The following is an 8969-nucleotide window of genomic DNA, read 5'->3' on the forward strand; positions in this document are numbered from 1 at the left end:
TTGTATTTAATGTTTACCAAGTGTTTTCTGAGACTCTATTTTTTCTTTAATCTTAATTTTTTTCATTATTGCTAGTTAAAGTTATTAGATATCAAAGGGTGTAGCACTGGTCCAAATACAGAATAAATAAAGAATGCACAAATATATTGGCACTGATTATATGACAGAAATTACACTCCTGATTAATGAAGAAAGAATGGACGAGTCCAAATGCAAAAATTAGTTAACTAGCCAAAGGGAATTTAAATCAAATTCCACATTAAAATAATCCTAGGTAGATTAAAATTTTTAATGTAAAAGGAAAAACTTCAGAAGTTTTAAAGGTATTCGTATAAGAATAACTTTATGATCTCGATGGGGGAAAGGTTTTCTTAAGAAGATGAAAAGCATAAGCCTTCATGAAAAACTAATAAATTTGATTTTTTATGTTAAAAATTTCTTTGTATCAAAATATGATAGAGAAAGCATGTCACTGACAAAGAAAATATTTTGAATGCATGCAAGCAATTAATATCCAAAATATATGAAAGTATTCAATACATCAATGAATATATATTAAAAATACATAGAAATTATATAAAACTACTTCCAACTATACTAGTAATCAGCAAAAGCTTGAAATTATGAATTATCATTCTATTATTATGACCAAAAGTAAAAATGCACAAACAACAAGCAAACAAAAGAAATAAAAAACTTAACAGTATCAAGTGCTGGCATGAATATAGAATATCAGAATCCCTGGGACACCTGGTTGGCTCAGTTGGTTAAGCAGCTGCCTTCAGCTCAGGTCAAGATCCCAGGGTCCTGGAATCAAGTCCTGCATTGGGCTTCTTGCTCAGCAGGGAACCTGCTTCCCTCTCTGCCTCTGCGTGCCACTGCCTGTTTGTGAGCTCTCTCTCTCACTCTCACTCTCTCTCTGACAAATTAATAAATAAAATCTTAAAAAAAAGAATATCAGAATCCCTTATCCACTAATATTATAAATGAAAATTGTTACAACCACTTGAATAGCTGTTTGGCGATATTTAATAAAATTAAATATGCTTATACCTTCACAGTTCCACTACCAAGAGCTTAAAGTATTACAGTTTATATATGAGTATAGGAAGATATAACAGTATTATCAGAATGGGATTAAAACACAGTGGAAGTAGAGTAAATGAAAATATTGAGTATGAACAAATCTTTTGATTTGCAAAAAGAGGTATATTCAAAAACATGTTTTTTAGATTGGAGAAATAGCTTCATGTTTATATACTGAGTGAAATGATCTAGTTGACAGGTATGAGATTCAAATGCTGATAATTTAGCAGATGTGGTGGTGAATGTCAATAAAAAGTCTATGGAAATAAAGTGTTATGGAAATAAAGTGTTTTAGGAGATCATAGAATATCTTTATAGGCATAAAATAATCTCCTGACTACTAATCTCCAGCTCTACAACCCTTTAGACTTTGCAAGGCAATGTCTCTAAAATAAGTAATAATGACAACATTCTTATACAGTATTTGAGCCTTTGTTACTTGGCAAGACTTGTGCCCTGTTAAGACCTGTTATCTCGGGACGCCTGGGTGGCTCAGTTGTTGAGCATCTGCCTTTGGCTCAGGTCATGATCCCAGGACCCTGGGATTGAGCCCCACATCAGGCTCCCTGCTCTGCAGGAAGCCTGCTTCTCCCTCTCCTACTCCCCTGCTTGTGTTCCCTCTCTCACTGTCTCTCTCTCTCTGTCAAATAAATAAACAAAACAAACAAACAAAAAAGACCTGTTATTTCTATTTTGGACATATGGAGAATCCATTTTTGAGCAGCCAAGTGATTTGCCCCAGATCATCCAGCTAGGAAAACAAGTGTAAAATCTAAAGCAGCACCTACTAACTACAAAATTCAACTTAAACCACTGTCATACCACCCATATGTCTGGCTACATCCCAGTTCTTCAATGTGCAACTACTACTCAAGTATTCTCCATATCTTCACATCTATATCTATATATCTATATATATGTGTGCTTTGCAATGTGGATTTCTCAATTGTATCAATTTTTTTTTGAGATACCAAGCTCAAGATTCAAATTTTCTATTACATGCAGTAAGCTTTTTGACAATAAAACAAAGAGAAGGAATCTGATGTGAGATAGTTTAAATTGCTTCTTTTATGTTTCTAAATCCATCTTTATGCAAACTATATTTAGCCTGATGTTTTATCTTTGCAGTTATATGAGCCAAAATTATTTTTTTTTCCCCACAAAATCATTTGAGTTGGACTTCTGACACTTTCACTGAAAAGGACCAGAGTAATCCATTTCCTCACCTTTAGTTAGGTTCGATCTTTCCATTCCTTATATTCTCAGATAAGACATTTAGGAAGCTCTTTATTATTAACTTTTTTTGGTATGGCTTTTCTAGTTTTTCCAACTGGAAGATAAGAATTATGTCTGTTTCACTTCAGGAGCACTGCTTTTCTTGATATTATGCTTTCTAAATAATTATGGTAGAAAAATTGTTAATATAGTAAAAATTAATGAAAATGAATATAGAATTGTGGCAGCAATTCTGGTGCTTCAGTAATTGATTTCTTCAAAGACTGATACACTATGTTTTAATTTTTCCACTGGTATAATAGAAATTAAACAGTCCTAAAGTGTTAAAAGTATTAAAATGTTTAATTAGAGTCTAAAATTTTTAGTATATGAAGATTAATTGTATTGAGGGTTGTACATATGTGGCTTTTCTATTTCTGCATGAAAATTTCTAAGTATGAAGAAAAGGTTTTCATATTTTATATTAGTACTTAATCTGAGTGGCATATTAGTTGCTAGAACCAGTAACCATATACAGAAATAATTTCCCAGTTTTTTAACCTACCAAAATATATTGCATATCCACAGTTTTAAACAACAGAAATACTTTTCCATTTACTATTAAATTTATATTTATTGTGGAAATATTTATGGTTATGCCAAAAATTGAATATGATTTTCTTCCTAAATCAAACTTAATTTCTTTTAAACTGGAAACAAAGTTTTATTACCAAAGTGTTGCCACTTAATTGAATATTTCTCTACTTTGTACATAATTATTGTTATTCTCCTCAGGAAAGCCATTTCTTAACTTCTCATTTAGTGATGGCAAGTATTAAAATCCTCATTTTAACAGAATAGTTAAATGTAGTAAAAATGCCTCAGTGATTTAAGTGGAAAGCAGTACATTGGAACATGGCTCTTGTACCCTGTTATCAGGAGTGTACAAATGTGTTTTTTATTTAAAAAAAAATGCAAGATAACTGATTTGCCAGCATGGACAATGACAGCAGCAAACCATTATTTATTGTTAACTGAAACCAGTAACTTGTGATTGTAGTGATTTTCTTAAACATCAGCCAGCCTTTTCTTCAGTCATTTCCTTCAACTGACTTCTCTGAAGTTATTGGTGAGGAGTACTGCCCTGAGCTGCTTCTCCTAGTTCATTCATAATGGTAAAGCCCAATTCTAGAAATCAGAACATGGCACCTACCATTCCACCCATTCTAGGGTCCTTCTCTTCTTTGAGAATTTCTGTGACTACAATTTCTACTCTGCTTAACAGAGTGGCTACTCCAGCAGCATCTAATAAAAGAGTTCTTTCAACCATAGCTGGATCCATGATTCCTTTTTCCATCATATTCACATATTTCCAAACATAGGGTCGTAACTAATTTCTGAGGAACTTTACATAATACATACATACATACTTTCTCAATTATCAGTGATCCTTCAATGCCTGCATTCTTAGCAGTGACCACTGCAGGGATTTCAAGTGTTCATTTAATGTGTTCATTTAATTAATTTAAGTGTTCATTTAATCATTTCTATATTGATTTTTGATCTTCATTAGCTGGAGTTATTAAGTCCAAGGCTGGAATACACTGGTATAGAGCACGAACCCCTCCGAGAACTATGCCTTCTTCAACGGCAGCTCATATCATTGGGGACATCCCTAAATTTCTTTTCATTCATTTCAACACCATTTATCCCATCAAATTGGGCATACCTACTGCATCTCAGATTTTTGCCAGATGATCATTTATTTTTCCTTTTCATTTTTAATAGTTGTGATATCTAAGTGCTTGATGATTTATTGAATATAGTTTTCAGTTTGAGCCTTCCTACATTTCCTTTCAAGAGTATGGCATCGTCCTTGGTACAATGAATTCTCCAACTTTTCCTCAGTCATGAGGTTGAACATTTTCAAGATTTAGAGTCTATCTCTCTCCAAACATGGTACTACCGGTAGCAATGGCCACGTCTTTAATCTGGTTCTATTCTTACCAAAACCAAGAGCTTTGACCATTATAACCTGAAGACCAAATTTTAGTGTATTCAAAATTAATGTACTTAGACCTTCTCCATCACATCTACAGCAATTATGACCAAGGGTTTATGGTAAGCATGGGCAATTTCAGAAACAGATACAATATGCTGGATGCTAGAAATGTTCTTTTCATTCAATAGAACATGGGCATCTTGGAATTCACATATCTGACCTGATTTATTAAAGTATGGAGAAATATAACCTCAATCAAACTTCATGCCTTCAATAATTTCTAATTCCTCATGTAGTATTTGTCCATCCTTTGCTCTATTAACACCCTTTGTTCTAGCCGTCTTCATTGCATCAGAAATGATGTTGCCAATTCTTTTGTCTCCACTTGCATAAATCATTGAAACCTGAGCAGTTTCTGTAGGGGTTGTCTCAAGTTTAGACTACTTCTTAAGTTCAGCAATTACAACATCAAGAGATAACATCACACCTCTTCTGATTTCCACTGGATTAGCATCTTTGCTAATCTTCCCAAAGCCTTCTTTGGCAATAGAGCGTGTCAGTACAATAGCAGTAGGGGTACCATCCACAGCTTCTTCATTGATGTTATTGGCAACATCTTGAACAAGTTTAGCAACAATGTTTTTATATTTATCCTTTAAGTCAATGGATTTTGCAACAGTCACACCATCTTTTGTTACTTTAGGACTTCCAGAGCTCTAGTGCAATAATGGTTGCTTTTCCCTTTGGCACATAGTATGGCTATAGCATGGGATAAAATGTATACACTCTGAAGCATCAGGAGTTGGAAATCTGCACCAAATTTTATATCCTTAGTATATGCCCTAGTGAGATGAAGAACTAGTGCCTTGGACGCCGACCTTATCTGGCAAAGGTCTATGAGTAATAGTTTGTTATAAATGTAATAAAATGTCCATGATGTGCAGGCAGCCACTCAACCCCTTTGTGGAGAGAAAAGGAAAACTTTATTTTTTACCTTGTTATTCATCTGATCCTGAGATATCCTCATTTAAATTTGAACATACATAAAGAGAAGGCCTAGATGAGTAAAATTCATCTCATATTTATATTATAAACATTATTTCATGCCCTTAGAGTAGATGCATTTGAACAGCTTTCTAATGAATAAAATAGGGTCAATATTTATAGTTGCAATTTAAGAGCTGATGAAGCCTACAAATAAAATATATAAGTTATATGTTAGGCATTATCCCTGATCTATCAAGAAGTCAGTTTTTTTCCTACTGTCAGTTTTCTGAGAACTGAATTGAAACCATTAAAAAGTGGAACAAAGAGCCTTCTGTGCATTCAAAACTTAAGATATAAACTCACTTAAATAATATTCATTAAATTCACTTAATCAAGAGATCCTCTGATCTTACCTCAGTCTACTGCTTTTTAGTATATGAGCAGTGTCCTTGTTCAACAACCTTAAGAAGCCCTCTATATTTTATTTCAAACAATATAGTTATTAAGAATTAATTTTATTTTAACAAGCTTTTCCTGTGGCAGAAAGACATGCAATCTTTAAAAAAAAAAAAAAAGATTTAAAATGGCTTTATTTACCTTATGTTATAGTAAAACCTAGTTTCCTAATTAATTGTGTAAATGTTGTATATTTTCCTAATACTCATCTAATCAGTGATATTAAAGCCTGTTTCCTAAAGTTCAAAGTGTCAATATTTTATAAATCTGTTAATAAATGTGAATATTTGTATGTGTATGTATAAATTATATATATGTGTATTTTAAGAAACATCAAAATACTCTTCCCATAATTTAGATTTTGTTTCTTTTTCTCAAATCATATGTAATCCTAAAAGGAAGACAGGGGTATTTTTGTTTTTGTTTTTGTTTGTTGCCTCCCCCATGCTTAGATCCATGCCTTACACATAAAAGTTTGATCAGAATATATGTTACATTGTATGATTAAAACTTACCCATTAAAGATTACCCTATACTGCCAATTTAAGTGAGCAAACAAACAAAAAAATACTTGCCTGAGAAATGCTCATTGCTGGGGTGCCTGGGTGGTTCAGTGGGTTAAAGCCTCTGCCTTAGGCTCAGGTCATGATCTCAGGTCCTGGAATCAAGCCCAGTATCCGGCTCTCTGCTCAACAAGGAGCCTGCTTCCCTTCCTCTCGCTCTGCCTGCCTCTCTGCCTACTTGTGATCTCTGTCAAATAAATAAATAAAATCATAAAAAAAAATGCTCATTGCTCATTCATGCCCTTTTACCCTATGAAGTTGGTTTTTGGGGTGGAATGTCAGTAGTGAGATAAAATCCATGCCCATCTCCCTGCTCAGTAGGGAGTCTGCTTCTCCCTCTCCCTTTACTCCTTCCCTGCTTGTGCTTGCTCTCTCTCACACTCACTCTGTCTCAAATAAATTCTTTTTTTTTTTTTTTTTTTTTTAGATTTTTATTTATTTGACAGGCAGAGATCACAAGTAGGCAGAGAGGCAGGCAGAGAGAGAGAGGGAAGCAGGCTCCCCACTGAGCAGGGAGCCCGACGTGGGGCTCGATCCCAGGACCCTGAGATCATGACCTGAGCCAAAGCAGAGGTCCAACCCACTGAGCCATCCAGGCACCCCTCAAATAAATTCTTAAAAAAAAAAAAAAATCCATGCCCATCTCTTCATTCAACTGTGGGCCAGAAGAACCCTCAGCTTTTGCAGCAAATTGGCCACCAACAGGAACAGTTCATCCAGTAGCTGAATGAGATCCCTGGGGAACTGACAGACATCTCAGATGTGGAAGGTGAGGTAGATCCATAGGCAAGGACATTTAGGTGAAGCCACAGTAGGAGGAATTTATAAGGCGGTTTGAAGGCCCTGGACTTCTCAGAAAACCTGGTGATCCAGGCCTACTTTGGGGGGGGGGGGTGCAGTGAGGGGTTAGAGAATTTGGCTGTCAACTTCCTCCTGAGTCAGAACTTTGATAGGGTGTGATACTGGGAAGCCAGGCTGCCTACCAGTCTACCCTTCCCCAACTCTATAAAAAACATATATATATAATAAACATATATATATATGTGTGTATTTAAGAAGTGAAAGAAAATAAACCTTAAAACAAAAACACTCCAACTTCCCATCGTTCTGAAGTAGCCCTATTCCCATCTTGGCCTGAGACCAGGGCCAGATAGCTGTCTCCCATTTCTTGCCCCAGCCCAGCCACCTCAAAGGAGCTGGCAGAATCATAGGTGACAGATGAGTTCCTCTTGGTCTCTGCCCCTGCTCTCTGTAGCCAGGAGAGGTGGGTGCTTTCTCCCTCCTCCCCCAAAGAGCCTCTGACACCTCCCTGGCCCTCTTGCGGGGTAAAAGAAAGCTGGGGAGCTCCAGACTTTAATCCTTCATTATAGTGGCCCAAATCTTTCCTTCTGGAGTGAGCATTTGGTGGCCAAAGCTCCCTCGACCTTGACCTCCAGTTTGCATCCCCTGCTGGGTTGAAGGGGGTCTGGTTTGCCCTGCCTGGGGAGGAGGTAAGATCAGAGCCACTCTGGAGGTTGAAGTGCCCCCCAAACCAGAATTGTGTCCCTAAGGTTTTGAAGTGACTAAAGCTGTAAAAGTCAAAAAACACCAAAAAAGAAACAAACAAAAGGTGAAGGAGTCAGCTCCCCCATGGTAGGTTGCTGCTGGGCTGAGCCAAAAATGGAGAATAATGCCCTGCAGCTGCTCTTCAAGGAAAAGGTCCCAGAAACAGGCAATTATGGTCTCCTGGGACAAATTTTAAACACTTCACAGCTGCTGGAGCAGATGTCCCCGAGGACGTGCGGTTGGGACGGCACTAGCGTTGCTGCTGCTTGGACTTTGGCAGACCTCAAGTTGGGGCCCCAGGCAGGGTTCTGCGCCCGGAAGCCCCCCGACCTCTCCCAGTGGCCTGGCCTCTGGGCTCCAGGTGGCTTACGGCTTTGCACCCTACGCATGCGCAGTTCATCTCCTCCTCCTTCCTCAGGCGCTGCGGTTTGGGGCGCACGCTTCCTTGCTGGGCCTCTCGGGCGACGAGCTGCTGCACTGTGAGTCTGATGGTGGGATTTTGTGTGGAGGGGTGGGGGTCGGCGACAGGAGCCATGGTGTTGCCTGATAGGTGGCTTGAGCCAGACTCCTCACAAAGGAACCTGGAAGGAGCGGCCTCGGCGCCACGGGGCCAACAGACAGTTCTCGTCTCAGGACTCTGCAGATCCTGTGGGACTCCCAGTATCCCCGAGCTTTTTCTGGGAAGAGTTGAGGCTGTAGGGACTTGCGCCTGATTTTGCCTTTTTTTTTAGCTGCCTCCCAGTCCCAGGGCGTCCCTGTTCCAGATTACTTGCGCCCCGCTGCTGCCCACAGCACACCCTGCAGGCCCCAGCTGTGCCCTGTTTGCCTTCCTGGGGAACCTCACGCTCTGCCACCCACGGGCAGCAGGCTTTTGGCCCAGAAGATTAATTCAAACTAGAGAAAATGGCATTCATTACCGTGAGTGAATGAATGATGCCATCTATCTCATGTCCGGAAACAAATGAGTTGGAATTAAAAAGCCTTTTAGATTTTCGTAGTTCAAAGGATCATTCTGACTCTTAATTAAAAGGCATGAAGAAAGAAAACGGGAAGGTCAGCGAAGAAGGGAGGAAAGGAGAGGAACTCCTAGGGGGAGAATAAAGCTTCCTTCTGCT

At 38.2% G+C, this 8969-nt stretch overlaps 1 pseudogene across 1 annotated transcript; it reads right to left on the reverse strand.

The window, feature by feature from the left end:
* Nucleotides 1-3496: 3496 nt before the first annotated feature.
* On the reverse strand, nt 3497-6265 carry LOC308347135 (60 kDa heat shock protein, mitochondrial-like; annotated as a pseudogene). Its single transcript has 3 exons — nt 6262-6265; nt 3853-5197; nt 3497-3798 (listed from the first exon to the last, which is right to left on the reverse strand). The product of its transcript is annotated as a 60 kDa heat shock protein, mitochondrial-like (transcript).
* Between the last annotated feature and the right edge of the window lie 2704 nt (nt 6266-8969).

The sequence above is a fragment of the Martes martes genome (assembly GCF_963455335.1).
Source record: "Martes martes genome assembly, chromosome: 8".
Taxonomy (NCBI): Eukaryota; Metazoa; Chordata; class Mammalia; order Carnivora; family Mustelidae; genus Martes; species Martes martes.